Here is a 22,931-nt window from a genome sequence, read left to right on the forward strand (position 1 = left end):
GGAGTGCACCCCTCCTGGGATACATCTCCTTGGTCTAGCTTCCAATAGCTTGGGTGTTTACAATACTCAAATGCTTCTGAAACCTACTCCAATGAGTCCAGAATGTCCAAAAATGGCTACCTAGCCTCTTTCTACATCCAATTTGGATGAAAACTAGAGAAGTTACTACTTCTCCTAGTTTCTCCACTATTTGCTCCACAATTTGCACCAAATCTAGCATCATCCTACAAATTCAACCCATTTTCCGCTAACAAAGCAACAAATTCCCTGGATTTCGGGTGGATTTGTAGGACCATTAATTTTTCTGTCGAGGCCTTAGAACCAAAATCTGGGTCATATGGGGGTCATTCGCCCAAGGGCTAGCCCTTGACACTGTTCCCCCTCCCTCTGGCGGTCACAGTTAAGGCTAGTAGTTTGCGTTATAGTATTCACATGTGGTCTAGTGGTTGGTAATGCCAGTGATAGTTGTGGTCACTCTCAGTAGTTACCATAACTACTGCGGCTTGGCGGTATTCTGTTCACATGGGGGGGGGGGGTAGTTAAGTCCACCTGTCCCCCAACCTTGTGGTTAGTCCACTTTAACATTAACCCAAAGCCTTTATATGTTATGAACCAACCTGCAGGCAGAGTGGTAAGGTGATGCACTGTGTTAAGGGAGGTCACGTGGACGATCCCAGACTCCACCCTGTCCACCATAAAATTTGTGGTGGCCTCTGACTTAACTACGTGTCACCTCCTGATTGGCACAAACCCAAACACATGGACCAATAGGACTTCGCCAGCTCAATGGAATATCCTAAAAATATGATAGGAATCTTCCAAAAATATTCCCCTTGCCACCTAGGTTGTATGGATGCCCATTCAGCATCCCTTTCAATCACCTACAAAATTGTTACCTGTTTGATAAAGCGAACATATCGCGTTTCTGGGAACATACAATTTTCATTTTGCACAAAATACGTTGCGCTGAATTCAGGATGATGATCACTACGTGGTAATTTAGGTTCCATACCATTCTGAAAATTTTGATTTTTGAGCATAATTTGGAGCACCTGATCACTCCTCCCCACTGGAAGCCTTTTCGACCCCAAAATATCACTTTCATTTGTCCAGTAGGTGAAGTTACAATTCCCTCACCCTTCGAATCTCTATCCATTTGGCTTTTGAAGGATTTTTACCCTTGAGCCCCACTCGAAGATAATCGACACTTTCCCTTTTTGATGTCCTTGTTCTTCTATCAAGTATAGTGTCTTGTTGAAGCTCATCAAGGAATTATGGAGAAAAGTCTTCAATAGATGGAATTTGAATATTCTCTCCTTGATATTTAATCAAAGGAGGCTCCTACAACCTTAAATTCTCAACATTAACAAAAACCTAAATTTGCATATATGAAGGCAAATCCAACGTGAAGGCATTGTTACCAATCTTTTCCAAAATTCTAAATGGACCATATCTAATTGGTTTTAGCTTTTTACCTTCTCCTTGGAGCCTCTCTTTGCTAATGTAAAGCCAAAATTCATGACTGACTTGGAACTTGTGATCTTCACGATGCTTGTCCTGCCTTGCTCTATACTTGCCTTGGCTCTTTTCAAGCTGTTCTTGAACTCTTTGGTGTACTAATTGTATTTTTTGAATGAAATTTCTTGCTTTGTCTATGTCACAATGACCATTAATAACAACATCTTTTCCAAAAATAAAATCCAAAGGACATTTAGGCAAGTATCCCAAACATGCCTCAAATGGCGATGTTTGAGTTGAAGAGTGCTTGGCCTAGTTGTAAGCATGTTGAATATTCTGAAAATGTTCATCCCACAACTTAGGATGCTTGCTGAAGTAAGCACGAAGAAGATGTATTACTGCTATGTTCACCACCTCTGTTTGACCATCTATTTGTGGATGAAAAGTTGTACTCTTTTTCAGTTTGGTGTCCATGAATCCCCACAAGTTTGATCAAAAATTCCTAAAAAAGCGAGAATATTGATCACTAACAATGAATGTGTGCAATCCAAAATGAACCCATACATTCTGAATGAATAAATGATCAATTTTTTCAGATGTAATTTGCTTTTAACATGGCATCAAAATACACATTTTTCTGAACCTATCCACAACTACATACAAATAATCATGACCTCTTTTTGATAACAAAAGACCTCCTATAAAATCCATAGAAACAATCTCCCATAGTCGTGAAGGAATCGGAAGTGGTGTGTACAATCCTAACTTCCTATTTCTAGCCTTACTAATTGCACATAATGAACATCCCTTAATAAAACGAGACACACTTTCAAGTATACAAGGCCAATGAAAATACCTCTATAGATGTGCCACCGTCTTACTTACACCGAAATGACCAGAAATATTAGAAGTGTGTGCCTCTCTTATGATTTTTACTCTTTCTCCCTGTGGAATAAAAAGCTTGCCAATATGGTACAACAAGTTATCACGCAAATGATAATCCAATTCCTCTACTTGGCTAGCTTCACTCAAGCTTGCATAAACATCTTGAAAGTCATTATCTAATGTATATTTCTCAATATAAATTTCATGTAAAACACAATATTCTTGAGTAAATTAGTTGCAATAATAATAGGCCTAGAAAGAATATCAACAACTTTATTGTAGATACCTTTCTTATACCTGATTACCGTGTGGAATTATTGAAGAAAACCCATCCATTGGAAGTACCTTGATTGCTACAACTTTGATTGAGATTGCAAGTATTGCAATGGTTGATGATCAATGTGAATGATTGTTTCCTTACCCATCAAGTAGTGTTTCCAATTTTTCACACTTTTCTCCAATGCATAAAATTCCTTGTCATATTTAGGATAGTTAATCACCGCACCATTAAAAGTTTCTGAATGAAAACAGATGGGCTTACCATGTTGCATGAGGACTGCACCCATGGTGTAGTCACTAGCATTAGTCTAAATCTCAAATGACTGCCTCAAGTCTGGAAGTGAAAGTACTGGAGCTGAACTAATCTTTTACTTCAATGCATCAAAGGCCTTTTGCTATTTTCCTCCCCACCGAAAAACCATTTTCACACTTGTTAATGCATGCAAAGAAGATGTTATAAGAGAAAAAATAGCAATGAATTTCCTCCAATATTGGGTTGCTCCCAAAAAACTTCTTACCTCAGTAATTGTCTTGGGCCTTTGCCAATTCAAAATGACATCAACCTTGGAGGGATCTATTTTCAACTCACCTACTCCAACAATATGACCCAAGTAAACTAAAGAATTTTTTCCAAATTCACACTTTGACATCTTAAGATACAACTGTTCTTTTTTCAAAACATCAAGTACTTTTCTTACATGCATGACATGTTCAACACGAGATTTATTGAAAATTAAGATGTCATCTAAATAGACTATAACAAACTCATCAAGGAATGGCCTCAACACATCATTCATCACACACATGAATGTAGCAGGAGCATTACATAGACCAAAAGGCATAACTAGCCCTTCAAACAAACCTTGTTTTGTTTTGAATGTTGTCTTCCAAATGTCTCCTTCAGCTATTCTAATTTGATGGTAGCCACTCCTTAAGTCCAACTTAGTAAAATACTTTGCATCTTTCAATTGATCAAGTAAATCATCTATTCTAGGTAGTGGGTAACTGTTCTTTACCATAATTTTGTTCAATGCACAAAAGTCCACACACATGCACCATGTTCCATCCTTATTTGGCACCAAGAAAATAGGTGAACCACATGGCAAGGAATATGGTTTGATGATCCCTTTATTCAACAACTCTTGAATTTTCTTCTTAATTTCTACACTTTCCATCACTGACATCCTATACATGCAATATTAGGAAGAGCACAATACTGCTGCAACTATATATCATGTTGGATTCCTCCCTTGGGAGGTAATTCATTTGGTTCCTGAAATGTATCATCATATTGGTTAACTACATCAACCAATTCAAATTTCAATTTTTAATCACAACCTTTAAAAGCTTCATTATCAACATCATTCTTGGGTTTGATCATTAGAAGCACAAAATTCTTGCTTGAATTCACTAGTCTTTTCATCTACCCCACATTAACAAGTGAAAGATTTAGTTTCTTGCTATGAGCTCTCACAATATATTCTACTCCATCTTTGAACAAATGATATTTGTTTTCATGTCTATGGAAGATAGCTTTTCTGTCATAAAGGTATGGGTTGCCCAAAACTATGCCACATATATCTAATGGCACAACATCAAGCTCCACTTCATCTATGAAATTTGTAGTAATGGCAAATTTCAGTTTACACTTTCTAGTAACCTGCAATTGTGCATTGTCACACACCCATCCAAGTGGATATGGTTTATGATGTGGAATTGTTTCCAAGTTTAAAATTTTGACTATGTTTTTAGAGATAAGATTGGCTTGAGAGCCACTATCGAAAAGTATATCAAACTTGATATGTTTTGAGATCACCCTTATGTGAAAAAGTTCTATTCTCCTCTTTTCATTTGGAGTTTCATTTTGTGAATTTGAAGAATTAGTGCTAGCAATGGATTCTTTTCCTTTTTGCCCATGGCTGTGATTTTAGTTTCATCACTCGAATCAGATCCCAAATCATGTTGAGTGGTTTCACTTGTCTTTTGTTTTACCTTGTTGAATTTTTTTGTTTCATTTCGGGATGAATATTCCAACAATGAGCTTCATCATGACCCTCTCTGGAATAATGTTTGCATGTTACTTTCCCTCCTTTTTTGATAGATGCATTTTTCTTTCCCTTCCCTTTGAAACCCTTTTCTTTTCCTTTACGCTTAAATGGCTTTTTAATACCTTCTTCTGGAGTTTTTTCCCTCTTGCTTTAAGATGAGTGGCTTTCACAAACACATCATATAAATTATTGGGATTAAGCATTAAGATAGTATGCCAAAGGTAATTGTGTAAACCCCCTATGTAATTTAGCAACGCGTCCTATGATTGCAAATCTACACCTAACATTAAAGACCTTTTTCTGAATTCTTGGGTGTAATCTTGCACATTTTGACCCTTAAGCTGTCTAAAGTTCTACCAATTCATGATTTCTTTCTCCATATAAGCTATAGGGTAGAATTGTCTTTTGATTGTAGTAATGAAATCAATCCAAGAAATTGAGAACTTACCGTGTTCTTTTATCCACCATACTAGTGTTGCACCCTCCATTCTCAAGGAAGCTAATAGAATCTTTATGTCATCCTCTTGAAGGTTTTGAATTCTGCAATAGACCTCCAACTGACGAATATAATTATCAAGCTTCTCTGCATTCACTTCACTATTATACATGGGGAGCTCAAATTTAACATCATGTTTTAAAAAAGGTGATTTACCAGTTCCTTTTGAAGTATGATGATGAGTATTAATTAGATTTGTATTAGCAGATGACACAGATCTTGGGGGGGGCAAGATTTGAGTAATTAACACACTAGGAAAAGAACGAAAGTAAACCCAAACCAGAAAATAATTCAGTAGCTAACTTTTATTAGATCAAAAAATGATTGTTTCAACTACATTGTGCTCGATCATCTGTCCTCTTACAAAAAGAGGCTCATTATTTATAACATTGTTTAGTTACATTACCATGGGTGAATACGATGGGTGGGAAAGTGCTACGGGAAGATTTCCATTCGAATCATTACCATGGGTAAATACCATGGTTACCTGTATGGGTGGATTTCCATTCGGATCATTCCTCCCTCCTTAGGAAACAATGGTCCCATTGTGTGAAGTTCCCTCGGGGAAGCTTTTGTCGAAGACGAGTTGTGGATGACCAAGTGCTATCAAAAACAAGGGTTTGCGTGGTTGACACATAACTGAGGGTTTGTGGATGGCCCATAACCATGATGCACGAATATCCAAGGATAGAGATACCCTGTAATGCTTGTGATCCAACTATGAGATTGACAGTGTGTGGCCAAGCAAATGGATTTCATGGGCAAGGGTTTTCATGGTTGACCCATAACCATGATGAACGAAGAGCCAAGGATAGAGATACCCTATAATGTTGGTGGGACAACTATGAGGTAGACAATGTTTAGCCGAGAAAATGGACTTCATGAGTAATGAGTTTTGGGGGCTTCCTAGACAGTGGTTCCAATGGAAAGCCGATATATGCTTCTGATCACAACATGGCTTTTGTGAAATAGTTCAATCTCGTTTGGTTTCTCCCCATGTCATGACTTTGCATGGACCAACTAGAAATATTTACAGTTCTCTGTGCCTCTCACTAGCCTTGACGAGTGGAATTGAAGGGCAAGGCGAGGTTGGACCAAGTTTTGGTGAGTGTGAGCAAGGAAAAAGCAATGATAAGGAGTATGAGAGTAGATCTAGCAATGCTGACAATATGGATGGTGTATCTCAAGATGACCGCGATGCAATAGATAATCCCCCTCGCAAGAAATGCTATCACACACACACTTTTCAGCAAATTCAAGAATTGGAGGTGCTTTTCAAAGAGTGCCCACATCTTGTTGTTCTTGGCAAGATTTCTTTTGAGAGAAACACCTTCGCAATGAGAAAGCCCATATACAAGAAGATTTGGATTGGTTGTGTGCAATAGCAGTGAATTTATTTTATTCTTCCCTTTAAGAATAGATACCCTTCCTCGTCGAGATATCTAAAGTCTCTGGTGTGAAACCATCCAAACTGAAAAGTGCTCTCATTGGCCTCAGGATTGTTATGGTATCCATTTTTCATGTTAGTGCCATGGATGCAGACATACCCTGTGCACCCCTATGACTAGGGTACACCGTTCTCGTCCAAAATGGTGAGATCTATGTCAGCTTCCATGCCGATGGAGCCCACTTTGCATCCCCCGCAGTGGAGCAACAAATTGGAGGTCATCTGGTGAGAAGCCTCCGTCATGGCGTACGCCTCTAGAACCGATGCAACCATGAACAGAACAATGAACTCAATTGAATTGGGAAAGGCAAGTGGCACAAAATTGTCATGCCTGACATGGGTATCTCTGAGTCATTCAGCACATGCAATAACCATTGCTTGATGTTGTGGGTGTGTGAGCTCTACTTTCCAGATACTGCGATCACTCCTTATTTCAGAAATTCCTTGGCAGCTTTACAAAACAGGAAATTCAAGCTAATTATACCGACTACATTCCCTTCGATTTCAATCTTCTCAGGCATCGTGACACCAGAATTTTTAGTGAGCTCCATCTTGATACCAAAAGAGAGCCAGAAGTTCTGCAATAAATAGGTGCAATGTATGGTCTATGGATTTATGGATCGACAATGATCGATTAATCGATGCACATAAAACATATGAGAAATAATGGTGATGTTTGTATTATGAAACGAAAGAGCGTTGATGACCCTAGAGAGCTACCTAGCGTCGTACTGAGCGCAACCACATCAGTGTGGCTCCTCGTTTCTCCGCAAAGATTATTTAATTTCTTGAGGGATGAGAGACTCAGAAGCGAGTGGGATATACTAAAAAATGGAGGCCCAATGCAACAAATTGCTCACATTCCAAAAGGACAAGATCCTCGCAACTGTTTTTATCTTATAATACAAAGCACCATGAATTCCAACCAAAGTAGAAACATGTTGATCCTGCAAGAGACTTGTACAAATTCATCGGGGTCTCTTGTAGTTTATAATCCAGTGGACATCCCAACCATGCACGTGGTTATGAGTGGTGGTGATCCATCTGATGTTTCCCTCTGACCCTCTGGTTTTTCCATTCTTCTAGATGGACCAGAATGCAAGGCCCTTGCACTAAACCCTACTGGAAATGGTGTTGGTCACATAGCTCTGTCAAAGGTATAACAATTGAAGCAAATTTCAAAGAACTAGGTATCTTTGATACTCAATTTATTATGGAAGAAAAATATATAGGAAGAGGTAGCCCTTTGCCACTATCATTCGGCCACAAAATTGGTCTCGTCCATGATGAACAACTTAGACAAAACATCATAGATCCAAGCAGGTCAATATCGTCACATTTAAAAATGACCCAAGTTCTAGCAGAGAGTGGGTTTATACTACTTTAAAATATTTATTTTTCACAACCAGTGACCCAATCAATTGAATAAGCTCTTGTAGAACATTGACGTCTTACAGCCACACACAGAATTTCCAGCCAAAACTTGATATCAAACAACCAAATCTGCATATTATGAACTCATCAAGAACTCATTCAAGGTCTATGTTAAATAGAAACCATCATCACCAAATTAGATTTGTAGATCTAGGAAAAAAACCTTAAGTTAGGAAATGCCTTCTCTGATACCACTGATCCAGATCTTGGGGGGCCCAAGATTTGAGTAATTGCCACAACAGGAAAAGAACGAAAGTAAACCCAAACTAGAAAAGAAACCAGTAACTAACTTTTATTGGATCAACAAATGATTGTTTCAACTACATTGTGCTGGATCATATGTCCTCTTACAAAAATAGCCTCCTTATTTATAACATTGTTTAGTTACATTACCATGGGTGGGAAATACCATGGGCGGATTTCCATTTAGATCATTACCATGGGTAAATACCATGGGTACCTTCATGGGTGGATTTCCATTTGGATCAGTGGAAGAGGGTGAATTTGCTTGTGAAGGAGAAGATCAAGAATATGGTGGAGAGGGTGGAGGTTTGTCTCCATTTTCATTACCTCCTCTTGAAGAACCTTCTCCTTTGGGAGGTTTGGAACTTTCCCCTTGCAGCTTGATATTCCTCTCTTCATAGAGGACCTTCACCATCTCTTCCATATCAAAGAAAGCCTTCCTAAAGGTCTTCTCATCTTCTGTCATGTTTGTAGGTTCTCCTTCATGAGACATTCTCTCTGAAGTCTCAACTGCAACTTGAGGCTAAACTGGTATTGGAGATTGTGGTAATATTTCTCTCCTTCCCCTTGACCCAACTTTAGGGCTTCCAACCAGCTTCCCTTCTCACCTTTTGAGTTTTAACCTTGTAAGCATGACATAAAATTGCAAACAGTTAAATCCTTCTTTAACAAAGCAAACCTAGTTCTCTAATACCAAAATTTATTTGATTTAGAATATTAGATTGTTGTGCTAAGATCCTCCTTAGATTAGAAACAAAATGATTTCATTGTGCTTAAGGATTCATGAATTTTGCAATTGTAAAATGAGTTTTTATATTAATTTTATGAGAAAATTAAACATAAATAAGAGACTAAAAAACAACATAAACATGTACATAATAACACCAAAAACACATCACAACAAGAACATCATAAAGGAGTTCACCCCTCCTGGGCTATGTCTCCTTGCTCCAGCTTCCAATGGCTTGGGCCTCTCTATTATGCTCAAAAGTGTAAAAACATGTGTTTACAATGCTCAAATGCTTCTGAAACCTACTCCAGTGAGTCAAGAATGTCCAAAAATGGCTACCTAGCCTCTTTAAGCATCCAATTTGATCGAAAACTAGAGAATTTATGACCTCTCCTAGTTTCTCCACTATTCTCTCCACAATTTGCACCAAATCCGACATCATCCTACAAATTCGCCTCATTTCCCGCTAACGGAGCAACAAATTCCCTGAATTTCGGGTGAATTTATAGGAACATTAATTTTTTCGTCGAGGCCTTAGAACCAAAATCTGGGTCATATGGGGGCCATGCACCCAGGGTCTAGCCCTCGACGCTGGCACCCCTCCCTCCGACGGTCACATTTAAGGCTATTAGTTTGTGGCATAGTGTTCACATATGTTCTGGTGGTCTGTGGTGGTGGTGACGATTACAGTCACCATCAGCGGTTGCCATAACTGTTGCAGCTTGGCGGTATTTTGCTCACATGGGGGGGTGTTTAAGTCCGCCTATCCCCCAACCTTGTGGTTAGTCCACTTTAACATTAACCCAAAGCCATTATATGTTAAGAAACAACCCGTAGGCAGAGTGGTAAGGTGATGCACTGTGTTAAGGGAGGTCGCAGGGTTGAGCCCGACCTCCACTCTATCCACCATAAAATTTTAAAATGATTTAGGAGGACACGTGGCGACCTCCGACTTAGCCACGTGTCACCTCCTGATTGACCCGAACCCAAACACATGGACCAATAGGACTTTACCAACTCAAAGAAATATTCTGAGAATATTCTAGGAATATTTTAAGAATATTTCGAGAATATTCCACTTTCCACCTAGGCGGTATGGATGCCCAGTCAGCATCCCTGTCAGCCACTTGCAAATTTTTACCTATTTGACAAAGTGAAAATATCACTTTTCTGGGAGCATACAGTATCCGTTTTGCATGAAATGAGTTGGGCCACTTTCATGATGACGAGCACTACACGGTCATTCAAGTTCCACACCATTCTGACAACTTTGATTTTTGAGCATAATTTTGAGCACCTGATCACTATCCTTGGAGCTTGCACCAACCTCTTAAGTACAAGCCCTCATTTTCTAACCAACAACTTGCATAGAGCCAAAATAAGACACCTTGTTTCTTCATTCTATTCAAATGAGCCCTCATATCAATATGCTTGCCTCCTGACCTAGGAAAGCATGAGAAATCAACATTTTGGTTTGCTGATATGTTTCAAGGGTGCAATAGTACTTTCATCTCATAGGTGTGACAAGTTCTCATATGAAGAAGAAATTCAGCTGCTTGTGACATAATCTCCTTATCGTCAACCAAAAGTGTCTCACACTAGACCTTAGCTCCCAAAAGATTTCTTTATTTTTGATCCACAGGGGAGTATACATAGTCAAAATCCTATTTTACCTCTCTCGCAATAGATTCAACACGCTATTGTAGTGAATGGGAGAAAGGCCTTTGTGGCTCAATAAAGATGCCATGAAAACAAAAATTATCTGGTGCGTAATGAGCAAAACACTAAGAAAGGGAAATGTGTGAGTATCGTAGAGTCGAGGGATCAACATTGTAAAGATTGAAGGTCCAAATGGAAAACCAATTGCACTTTCCACAGACATGATAACTAGAAAAGCCATATGGTTCATTAACTTCTTTGAATTATTTGTCTAGGATCCATGAAAATCAATAGAAAATAGAGGCACAACCAAAACTGATAAATTGAAGTACCTAGTGTTAATGTTACTAGAGGTATCCCATGTTGATAACTACGATAACCTACCCAACCGCCTTATCCACACACCTACCTACCTAATATATTGACTTTCAATCTTATTTTTTGAGATTACATGGGTAGTTATTGCATGTGAGGTTCATCACATCAACTCTAAATAATTGTTATCTCCACTTAATTTTATTTAACCATATCATTAGATATTTTTCTAATTTATGGATTCCCATTCTATTTTTTGACTTACTAGCTATCATAGGAATGTTAACTAGTTAATTGAATGCATGCATTAGGGAGGCCCAACCTAATTAAAATTTCTTATCTCCTAAAGTGGTTATATATTGTATTCATGTTCAACAATAATACCATATCAGAGTTTCACAAGTAATTCAAATTATCTCATTAGTTACTTTGTCAATTTTCTCAACATATTTATTCTCTCTTCTCTATTGTTTTGCAGTAGTTAGTCTAGTATCTTTTCACACTTGGATCTTATGTTTGTGCTTAAAATATAATATGTTTCCTACACACAGCCCATCTCCATTATTATTGGCTTGGAAATCATCACTCACTTTCGTATATGGTTGTGTAGACCCTCAAGAAATGTGAGGAGTACATATGGGCTATTAGGAGAGACACCCATCATTATGAATATCTTGATAAACTGAATAGTGTACTCCTATACACTCCTACCCTACCTTTACCTAAATTAGTGTCATCAGATCCATTTTTCCTTTACATACAAGATAGGGTATATTAGGGGATTTATGAGGTTTTTGAAATCATCCCACATGATTAATGGAAGATCACCCTCCAACCTAAGTGTGTCTATATGGATTTCCCACCAAGTTAGAGCATGACAATCTAACCTTAGTCTAAAAAATATATTTTCTACTCGTCTATGTGGTAAAGAATAAATTAAACATTAGATTCCTAAAACTAATGATTTAATTTTAAGGCATTGATCTCACCTTGGTACAAAATTATCTCGACCTTTACTTATGTCTTATATAAGAAATATAAATGGATATTGGCACTCAAACTTGGCTACTCTTTATTGAGTTCTTCATTTAACTCCTTTTCTAGGTCTTCATGATACCCCAAATTACCCTCTGATCTTATCTCTAAGTTAGACCCTCCATCTTCTCCAATTCCAAGCCTGTTTGATAGGGTCACCGTGAGAAGGATAACATTGAGGCTAACATAAGTGACTTTCACTTAAGCATCATGAATCTCTCTTCTTTCAAATCAAGTTTGTTATGAATAGAATTGTTTTCCATGGATAAAGTTCTATGAAATTCTAATTAAAACCTTTTTTGAATACCCTACAATTTCCTGTAATATCCACCAAAAAACTTACTATGATACCAATTTGATCTATAAAATTGTTATGGACATTACAATGGATATTTTATCACAACATATCTAATAAGATAAATTGAAATGTATTCTATGAGGGTTAAATTCCTTTTGATTCTAGATTCGTTAGCTATTTTCTTATGAATGAAAAAAGATAAAATACAAAAAATAGTGAAAACAAATAGAATCACACACCATTAACAATGAACACAAACATTTTATCTAGGAAATCCTTATGAGAGAAATCCAAAGTAGAAGGTGAGGCTTATTTTCTCTCTTTTCTTTGGTATGGAAATAATGCAAGTATAAAGGAGAAGGAAAAATAATGCATTTTTTCGGTGGAAAAATAATTTTATAGACGATATGACATTTTTCATGATCATTTTTCTCATTAATTTTAATCAAAATTTGAGAGACGTTTTTAAAAACTTGAGTTTAAATTTTTTAATAGCATAATTTGAGTGCTCCATGGGTTTTCAATGGTGTTGAATCCATTTATGCATTCAAAAATGCATTTTAAAAAACAAAAAATCTTCAAATTGTATTGCCCGAAGTTGGTGAATTTTGGTGAAAAGTTAGACTACACCATTAATAAAGTGGTGGAGATTTCATTTAAGGGAAAGGAGGGTTATATTTAATGTGTCGTGTAAAGGGGAAAATACCTTTAAAATTCTTGCTAAAGTAAGCTATGGTAAAAAATGTGAGGATAATTATAGCACTTGATTTCCTAAACATGAGGTTAATTTTGCCCCATGTATGACTTGATGGCAATAATAAGAAGGCGAAGATACATTGTTCAAAGGGACTTATTATTCTTGAGATATTAAAAAATATGATGTTTGATTAGTTGAGGGCATCAATTGGATTATTATTAAATTATTTCTTTGATAAAAAATTAGATTTAGATTATGAATTATAATGAAATATAATAGCTTCTATCTCCTAATATTTATGGGTAAATTATATTATAGTGGACCTTCCCAACTAGGCATAGGAATGTTCATTGTTTGAATCGTGATCATTATGGTTGGGAAACTCGGATGCTACTATTATGTATGATTCTTAATTATCTATGGGTTTTCATCATGATATAAAAGTGAATCAAATTTTTGTATAGGTTCATCATTTTCAAGTATGATACTTGACCATCTATGGGTTTTTAATGAGGGTTAGAAGTAGCGATCTTGCAAGTCTAAAAGTATCTCTATGTGTTATAAGTGGTGATCCTTGAAGTGTAAATGTATCTCTACCAAGCTATGCGCAATCAATCATAAATTTCATCCTTGAGTTGTCAATTTATGACTTAAGTGAGCTGCTTGTTGACTGCTTTATGTTCCTATAAGCTTAATCCTTGCTTTGGGGGGTGCATTGGGGAGGTAAAACTTATATCATGTCATTGCATTTGTCTGGTGTAAAAATAATCTTAGTTATGATTTCATAATAATTGATACATGAAAAATCACTTCTAAAATTCCAAATTTAATATGATTTCCTAAGAAAGAAATTTCCATTTTATTAAATCATTTATAATAATCTTATTTAAGCTATATATATATATATATATATATATATATATATATATATATATATATATATATATATATATATATATATATATATATATATATATATATTTTATTTATTTATTTATTTATTTATTTATTTATTTATTTATTTTAGTGTAACGACAATGAGACAAAAAATTATCTAACCTCAACTCCCAAACCATAATAATATATACAAGACCATATTAATAGTGACTTTATTATGTAGCAAGAAATATTGGGGTGGGGTTGGGGGAAATATTGAGAAGGTAGGGCTATAGGAAATATTGGGTAAATTATAATAATTTACCCAACATTCATCATCTCACTTATCTGAGGGCAGGAGCACATGGAAATATTGGGTAAGTTATTATAATATACCAAACATTTCCTCTCACCCCTACAAGAGCCCCCACTTATATGGGGGTAAGGGAAAATATTGAGTAGATTTTAAGCTATTAGGTAATTTATTATAATTACTCATATAAATTTGGTTGGGAGAATATTAGATAAAATATTATAATTTACCTAATATTCCTTCCAACAACAACTCATATCACTTAAAAAATTGTAATAATATTACAATACTTTTTATTAGGAACATAAAGAACATCACATATAGGTTAAAACTATGATACAAAAATCTCAAAAATCATCATGGTTGATGTCTTTGCAAATATTAAAATATCACAATCAACTCTACCAAAGTGATAAGTAAACCTATTAAAAATAAATATATAGTAATTGACAAAATTAAAAAACAAGAAATCATAAAATATAATATAATCATACATGAAATCTCAATTATAAAAAATAATATATATTAAAAATTACAACCATAATTTACATATTCTTAAACTTAGTAATACTCCTGACATGATATTCTTTAAATAAGAAAATATAAAATTCATTATTTTAAAAACATATAGTTTTTAACGTAAAAATTCATTTTATTAAACTAGCTTGCATATATATATATATATATATATATGATATGATGTGATGTGATGATTAACGTCTACTGAAAGCAAAATAAATCATTAATTTATAAAACTTTTTTCAATCAACGCATTTAACATATTTTTAATATTAATTATTTCTTTTTAGATGAGATTCATTTACTTTTCTCCCTCTTTCCTCTGGTTTAAAGGTGGTTATTGTTAAATCAAATTATTTTGAAATAAGTGTTTGTAATATAAAATTTGATTCAAATAATATTATTAGTTGAAATTTTATTATGACATTGTTAAGTCAATACACTTGTAAAAGATTGATAAGATATAATTTTGAGAAGATTTTTTGGTGAAATCACATCATGATATATTTGTCGACGAGTTTCGAATCAACAAGTGTGGTTCATCGTCAAGACACGTTGAAGAATCAAACTAAGGCAGCAAATTAAATAGAGAGAGCAGATCATCCAACGACTGTATTGGACGAGGAACAACTATATTTGACCATGAAACGGCTAGGTTTAACCAAGAAACTATATTAGGACCGAGGGATATGGATAGGGAAAGTTAATTTGGTTAATGTTATTATTAAATTTAATAGTTTATAATGAATCAAGAAGGTTCACTTAATTGGTAAGTTAGAGTAAATTTAATTTAACCATTTTTTGTATCACTAATTAACTAAATCTTAGTTTTAACTCCATATAATTAAGAATGATAAAATTTTATATATATATATATATATAGAAATATATATATATATTAATTATTAATGTGAAAGTTGTATTAATTTGTTTTCCACGGTCTATCTTAGGTGTAAATAATTTAGATATAGAGATCTAGGATTGACTTTGTTTCTCATCTGCGATAAAAGTAGAGGATTGACGGGGAATTTGTAATTGATTTTTCCTTTTCTTTATAAGTGTAAAAAATTTAGATTTAAAAAATATATAAATGAAATATTCTAGATTTTTTTTTTTAAATTTAAGTTTAATATTTTATAATTTGAAAATAAAAAATTAAAGATAAAAATAAATATTTATATAATTTAAAAAAATAAAATTTCAAATTTATAATATTAATATTAAAATTTGATTAAATATTAAATATATAATATATTTTTATATATTAAAATTTTAAAAATATAATTCATTGATGTTGGTAAGTTAAAGGTCATTTTAATTTATTTTTAAATGAACATGACTTTGAATATTTTTTTAATTTTTGAATGCAGATTTCACAATTGTGATTAATAGTGCAGAATTAGTTTATGGAAAAATGTGTGGTAAAGAGTTGAAATTTGCAACATTTAAGGCAATAGTGCAGAATTAGTTCATGGAAAAATTTGTGGTAAAGAGTTGAAATTTGCAATATTTAAGATAAACACTCAACACGGAGGAAAGTGAAAAGGTAAAAAGAACTACCCAATTTTATTATTACATTTTATTTGAAAAATAATCTTTTAAATTAATTATATATAGACTCCTGCCGTATTGGTTTTAGTTGGAACCTTTGAAGATTAACATTTGACCCATCTACCAAACGTCTGAACTGTTTCAGTAAACCAAATTCTACACCGCTTTCATAATGTTGTTAGCGTGGATAATCACTGAGAATTACAGTATTTAACTTATTTACCCAACGCTTTTAATTATTGCATGAGCTTGCTTTGACCCCTCGCTACGCGAAGAGCCAAGGTTCCGAAGAATGTGCCCTTTGGCAACTGCCTGCCGACCCACCTGATAGTACTTTATAGTCATCCTCAGACTTTTGCGCGGCGGAGATTCAGCGAACGGTCTCGCCTTCAAAGGTCAAGCCTGCGGCATCGACCTTTATCGCAAGCGAGCAGCCGCACCTGAAAACTCTGGACACTGCTGCAAACATCAAGCAAGCCTGAGAGATGCCACAAACCCAACGTGCGTATTTCCTCACTCCACTCACATTTAGAACCCATCAAAGCCAAGTGTGCCACGGACCCTCTTAATGAAGCTATCAGGCCAAGCTTTATTGGTGACCATGGCCGCTCACTGCAGCAGTAGCACCAGCGGTAGTGACCGTGCGATCGACATTGTTTACGGACATGGGACTGTCAACCGGCATGGATCACACGAAGAATGTTCGCCTTCCAATTTCACAGAAGACAGCGAAGACGATGCCAAGGCCTCAAATCCTCGAGATTTCATGGCGATTTTCAGAGAACAGCTCTGCGAGATACTGGAGGTATATCAGCCATACTCATTTGCGTTTTCACATTTTCTGGCCTCATCCTTTTCTCATAATCCCTCTTTAATGTGGAATAATTCGTTGACCATAAGGCTGCCCATATAAAGAGTTCGTAGCTCTCTTGAGAATTGGGTTATTTGTACTCGACACAGTTTAGTTTTACATAAAACCCTATATACGTTGTCAGCTCCAGGGGAAATCATTGGTTTTAGACTTTCGTTTGGCCATCCCGCAACAGACCTTATCATGGAGAAGATCCCTCAAACATTATAGTTATCAACATCTTACAGAGGGAAAAAACCCTTATTATCAATTATTATTTCTCACTCTGTACTGTTGAACCCTTATGACAAATTATTTCTAACCCTTTAATGTTGAACACTTTGAAGGATCTTTCCCCAGCGTGCTATTTCATTTTCTATCTTTCAAATTGAATGTTTCATAGCTGGTTCTAGATACTGCACTAGCCACAACGATTGTCTTTCTGTTAATACGCCAATTTTAGGGTTTACTGGCCAGCGGCGGAGGTAAGTTATAAATTTCATTAAAACCCCTAACTAGATTTCGGTGCGTGTACAGTGTGTTTCCTGGAGCAGCAGCTCTGCTTTTGAGATGCGTGTCTTGCGAGATGCAGAGAAAGCTGTAGCGACAGCTGAGAGAAAAGCGGGCTTTAATGTTGTAGAGAATGCGGAGCAGAAGAGTCGTTCTCGCTGATTCGTAATGGAGAGTCTCCGGTTAGCAGGATACAACGCGGCCGTCTGCAAGTCACGGTGGGATCAAACGATTGGGCATCCTTCAGGTCAGTATTGTGTCTTTTCCAAATAGCACTACCTCTACGGTCTAACTATTAATCCTTTTTAGTTAACCTTTAACCTACGGTTTCCTCATAAAACCGTGATTGTGTCGAGAGAGGGTTGATGCTGTTTTTGGGTCTGTCCGTACTATCACTATAAACACAACGCATTTAGATTTAATAATTGCGGTCATTTTTATGTTTTGGTTTCATGTGGGAGAGACTTTGTGACGCCCCTACACCTGCGGTGATCTTCCAACCGCTTGTAGCGAGGTGCGGCACCACCGAGCGCTTTCTTTTTAACAATACTAACACCCGTGGACTACGCCTACTTCAACATGAACATACTTAGCTTATGTTTTTGCAACTCAATAAAGCATTATCCTTTATACTTTAGTGAAGACCATTCTCAATTATTAACCATGAACAATAAACCGAAAACATCAAAAATAAGCAAGTACAAAGGGAGGGGCAACTCCTAGAAAGTCTGCCCAACAATATATTATAACAACTTCTTTAATATTACAATACAAGTATGATTGGCAATCTCCAAGCCAATACTTAGAATAATTTCATAAACCAGCCTTTTACAAATTATGTGCACCTTTGCACAAAGTGGAATGCTCACCTGAGCCACCTATTTCACCTTGTCAAATCCTGCACACAATTATCTGCACATAACTTCCACCTCGACACTCTTGCCTCACCCAAACCGCACTTAAAATCAAAACTTCACCTTAGAAGTGCTGCGCATGAGATATGCGCAGTCTTCTTTACCCCTGCGTTGTTTTACCCCTTGTGCGTATGAATAGTGCGAAGATATGTTCGATGGTTTGAAATGAATCGCAGTCCATTCAATATATATGCTAGTGAGGTCGCAAATCCATACTCGGCCGACCTTCCAATTATTAACACGAACGCCGACGTTTAGCTTGCCTCCAATGTCGGCTCGCCCAAGTGCGGGTGCGTTCTCACACATGCCCTCGTCGTTTACTTCACGCCTGCCTTGCGCCCGTCGTTCATCTCTCGAAGGCCTTACATTCTCCTCCACCTGAAATCGTTGTCGTCCTCGACAACATATCATCCTGCTAGCTCTCTACCAAGATCATCATTCATACACGATGTCGACCTTTCTACACAAGGCAAACATCCTTGCAACATATGTAGAGACTCTTTCTCCACTATGTCCCGGCCTAGTGACCGCTGCCACCAAGCTCACCATACCAAAGTATGTATCTCCATAATCCATGCTCAGGTCCATGGAAACTCCATCCATCTCATCTGCAACATGTTGCCCATATGTGTGTCTCCTCCAAGTGAAGGGAACATCTCCTCAAACCGACTCTTGATGTGCCCCATTCAGGTCCATGAAGCTCTCTTCATCATCTGCAATGTGCCATCCTCAAGTCTTCATAGAAACAAGTATGCACTTGTCTCATCTATCCATGTGCTGCCCATGATCCTTGATCAAATCAGTGCCCATGTGTAGAAAGTAGTTGAGTCTCGGCTCAACCAAGGCATCATCATCATCATCGTTGTAACTCCATCACTCCAAAGTGCCTCATACCGATCCTCTACATCAAGTCACCCTTCCAAGCCATGCCCATACATGCACTTTGAAAGTATGCATCCCATACTGCATCAAAGTCACCTGACCTCAGCTCCTCAATGTATTAGATCTTTAAGTCCATCATACATGAAGTCTTATAAGTCACAACAATCTCATGTCCTCATGAGCCCCATAACCCATCCCCAATCAACACCTTAGCAAACATACAAGATGCCTCAGCTCTCCATGTAGTAGGAATGCTCCATAGCTGCTCACAAGTCCATCCAAGTCTTCAATCTTACCAACTCTCGATGTGCCCCATTCAGGTCCATGAAGTCCTCTTCATCATCTGCAATGTGCCATCCTCAAGTTCCCATGTCACACTAGCAAGTCCTCCTGCATAACATTCCTGCCTTAGCACTCCTCTTTGGATGCCCCTTGACATCTCTACAAGAGCTTCCACACAATGTCCTTGCATAGGTCTACCATGCTTCATGTCTTCAAGTCTCCAACCTGATGTCCATGACTAAGCTGCCCATGTAGTCCAACCAAGTAGACACATCACAACATCTGGCCATCTCATCCAAGTCTTCGATCTTCGGTTTAGTGAACTCGGTCACCCAACCATCTCATCATCATGTCATGAGTCCCTTCATCATAGCTCCTCCACCAAAGTGTCCATCAAGACTTACTCTTGGTCTCGGCCATGACAAGTCCACCCAAAACATCACAAGTGTGTGCCCTCCTCAATCTGTCCATGAGTCATGCCGGGCACTTAGCCAATCCTTCATGTGGCTAAAGCATGACCCAATCCTCCACAACGATCATCAAGTTCCACCCTTGTCCCGGGTCCTTGCACCTTTCATCACAAAGTCACAAGTGGCCCCAACAAGCCCTGCAATAGTTGACAATCCTTGCTCTTCCATACAAGGTTCCATCATAGTCATCCATGGTAAGATGTCCCCTTGCCTTGGCAAACTGACTTTGTCCTTCACTGCACATGGTCCATCTCCCAAATGCCCAAATGAAACACAAGTATCATTACTTACTTCATCATCATGAGGCTCCTCCATGTGAGTGACCTCATCCATCCATGTTGACAAACTGCACGATCCTGGTTCAACTTGATCAGCCTCAAGTTCATCCTCCATCGTAGTCATGCCTGCAACATCTTCATCACAGAAGGGGACAACAATAGCCTTGTTGCCCTTCAAGAAATCTTGTCCAAGTATCACATCGAAGTCGTTCATCTCCATCACTGTGAAGTCCAACTGACCCTTCCAGCCTTTTATCTGCACAGGTATATCATGTACCAAACCTGCCACCTTAGCTCTAGGGTTTACTGCCTTGACCTCCATATCTGATGGGGAGATCATCAGTCCAGCCCCTTTTGCTAACCGTGTCGTCATAAAGTTATGTGTAGCACCTGTGTCTACCAGAGCTTGAATGGTCTTGCCATGAACCATCAAGTCGATGAAACCCAGACTGTTCATCCATGATTTCTCCATAACCTTATTTGCATCATCTTCACCCGCCATGAGCAACCCTGCTCACTAGCTTCGACTGAGCTCCGATACCAACTGTCACGCCCCTACACCTGCGGTGATCTTCCAACCGCTTGTAGCGAGGTGCGACACCACTGAGCGCTTTCTTTTTAACAATACTAACACCCGTGGACTATGCTTACTTCAACATGAACATACTTAGCTTATGTTTTTGTAACTGAATAAAGCATTATCCTTTATACTTTAGTGAAGACCATTCTCAATTATTAACCATGAACAATAAACCGAAAACATCAACAATAAGCAAGTACAAAGGGAGGGGCAACTCCCAGAAAGTCTGCCCAACAATATATTATAACAGCTTCTTTAATATTACAATACAAGTATGCTTGGCAATCTCCAAGCCAATACTTAGAATAATTTCATAAACCAGCCTTTTACAAATTATGTGCACCTTTGCACAAAGTGGAATGCTCACCCGAGCCACCTATTTCACCTTGTCAAATCCTGCACACAATTATCTGCACATAACTCCCACCTCGGCACGCTTGCCTCACCCAAACCGCACTTAAAATCAAAACTGCACCTTAGAAGTGCTGCGCATGAGATATGCGCAGTCTTCTTTACCCCTGCGTTGTTTTACCCCTTGTGCATATGAATAGTGCGAAGATATGTTCGATGGTTTGAAATGAATCGCAGTCCATTCAATATATATATGCTAGTGAGGTCGCAAATCCATCCTCGGGCGACCTTCCAATTATTAACACGAACGCCCACGTTTAGCTTGCCTCCAATGTCGGCTCGCCCAAGTGCGGGTGCGTTCTCACACATGCCCTCGTCGTTTACTTCGCGCCCGCCTTGCGCCCGTCGTTCATCTCTCTGAGGCCGTATAGACTTGGTGTGGGCTTGGGTGTACAGGCGATTACGAGTTCATTGATGTGATTACCGAGGAATCGAAGTTGAAAAACGAGCGTTTGTTCGTGGACATCGATTTCAGGGCACAATTCGAAATTGCCCGAGCTACTAATGAATACAATGCCCTACTCCACAAGATTCCCAATCTGTTCGTGGGGAAAGGAGACAAGTTATGTGGCATCGTGAAGATCATGTGCAACGCAGCTAGGAAGTCGCTGAGAGAGAGAGATATGAGCATTCCGCCGTGGAGGAAGTATCGTTACATGAAGGCCAAATGGTTGGGTTCTTACAAGAGGACTACCAACCCAGGTTCCAGTGGTACTTTGCTTCAGTTTCCTTTCTCAGGGATTGCGATTAGGGATAGAGGGTGGGATGCTACCATTGTGCGGCAGATGAATAAAGATAACAGTACCACTGAGGGATATGTGAAGGCGAAGTCAAAATGTAGCAGGAAGGGTGATAAGCGAGTTGAGTCTTGTGATCATGAGGAGCAAGAGAGAAATGTAAATAAGATTTCAGTGTTGAGCACGGCGTTAGCAGAGGCTGGTGACAACGAAACCTGACACCATGCTTGAGTAGTTTTGAAGTGACACATTCATCCTTTTACATTATAAAGGAATCTTTTGCATAATAAACACGATTCGTGAATCGTAATCGTCTTGCAGCATTGTTTTCCTCTTTCGGATTGTATCTTGTATCATATAAGGCAATACACCACTTTTTCACGGGCATTGCTTAATTTAATTTTACAGAATTTGATATTTTAAGTTGAGCAGTTTATTTTTAAGCTAGTATGATGTGTAATTTTGTTTGTCTGTAATCAAAGTTGAAATTTTATTATGTAAATTAAAATATATATTCTTTAAATAAAAATAATAACTATACAAACATTTAAATAATATTGACTCATAAAAAAAATTAGACATAAAAAAATTAAATCTTTATAGATACATATTAAATTTGTATTTAAAATAAATCTATCATAATATTACAAATATATAATATGTATTAACTCAGTCAAACTCATCACACATTTTTTTTTTCCCTTACTAACCAACAAATTTTTATTCAAAATACA

At 37.3% G+C, this 22,931-nt stretch overlaps 1 pseudogene across 1 annotated transcript in view; it reads left to right on the forward strand.

Annotated features, from left to right (window-relative positions):
* Positions 1–22,633, forward strand: part of LOC149185189 (uncharacterized) — a 43,831-nt pseudogene extending 21,198 nt beyond the window's left edge. Inside the window, exons 4-7 of the transcript XR_016256838.1 lie at positions 16,103–16,182; positions 16,728–17,088; positions 17,671–17,890; positions 21,857–22,633. The product of XR_016256838.1 is annotated as an uncharacterized LOC149185189 (transcript). The remainder of the gene's footprint in view (positions 1–16,102; positions 16,183–16,727; positions 17,089–17,670; positions 17,891–21,856) is intronic.
* Positions 22,634–22,931: the final 298 nt, after the last annotated feature.

Source organism: Pinus tabuliformis, chromosome 3_2 (assembly GCF_031772625.1).
Source record: "Pinus tabuliformis cultivar Carrire ecotype Pingquan chromosome 3_2, CPIR1, whole genome shotgun sequence".
Taxonomy (NCBI): domain Eukaryota; kingdom Viridiplantae; phylum Streptophyta; class Pinopsida; order Pinales; family Pinaceae; genus Pinus; species Pinus tabuliformis.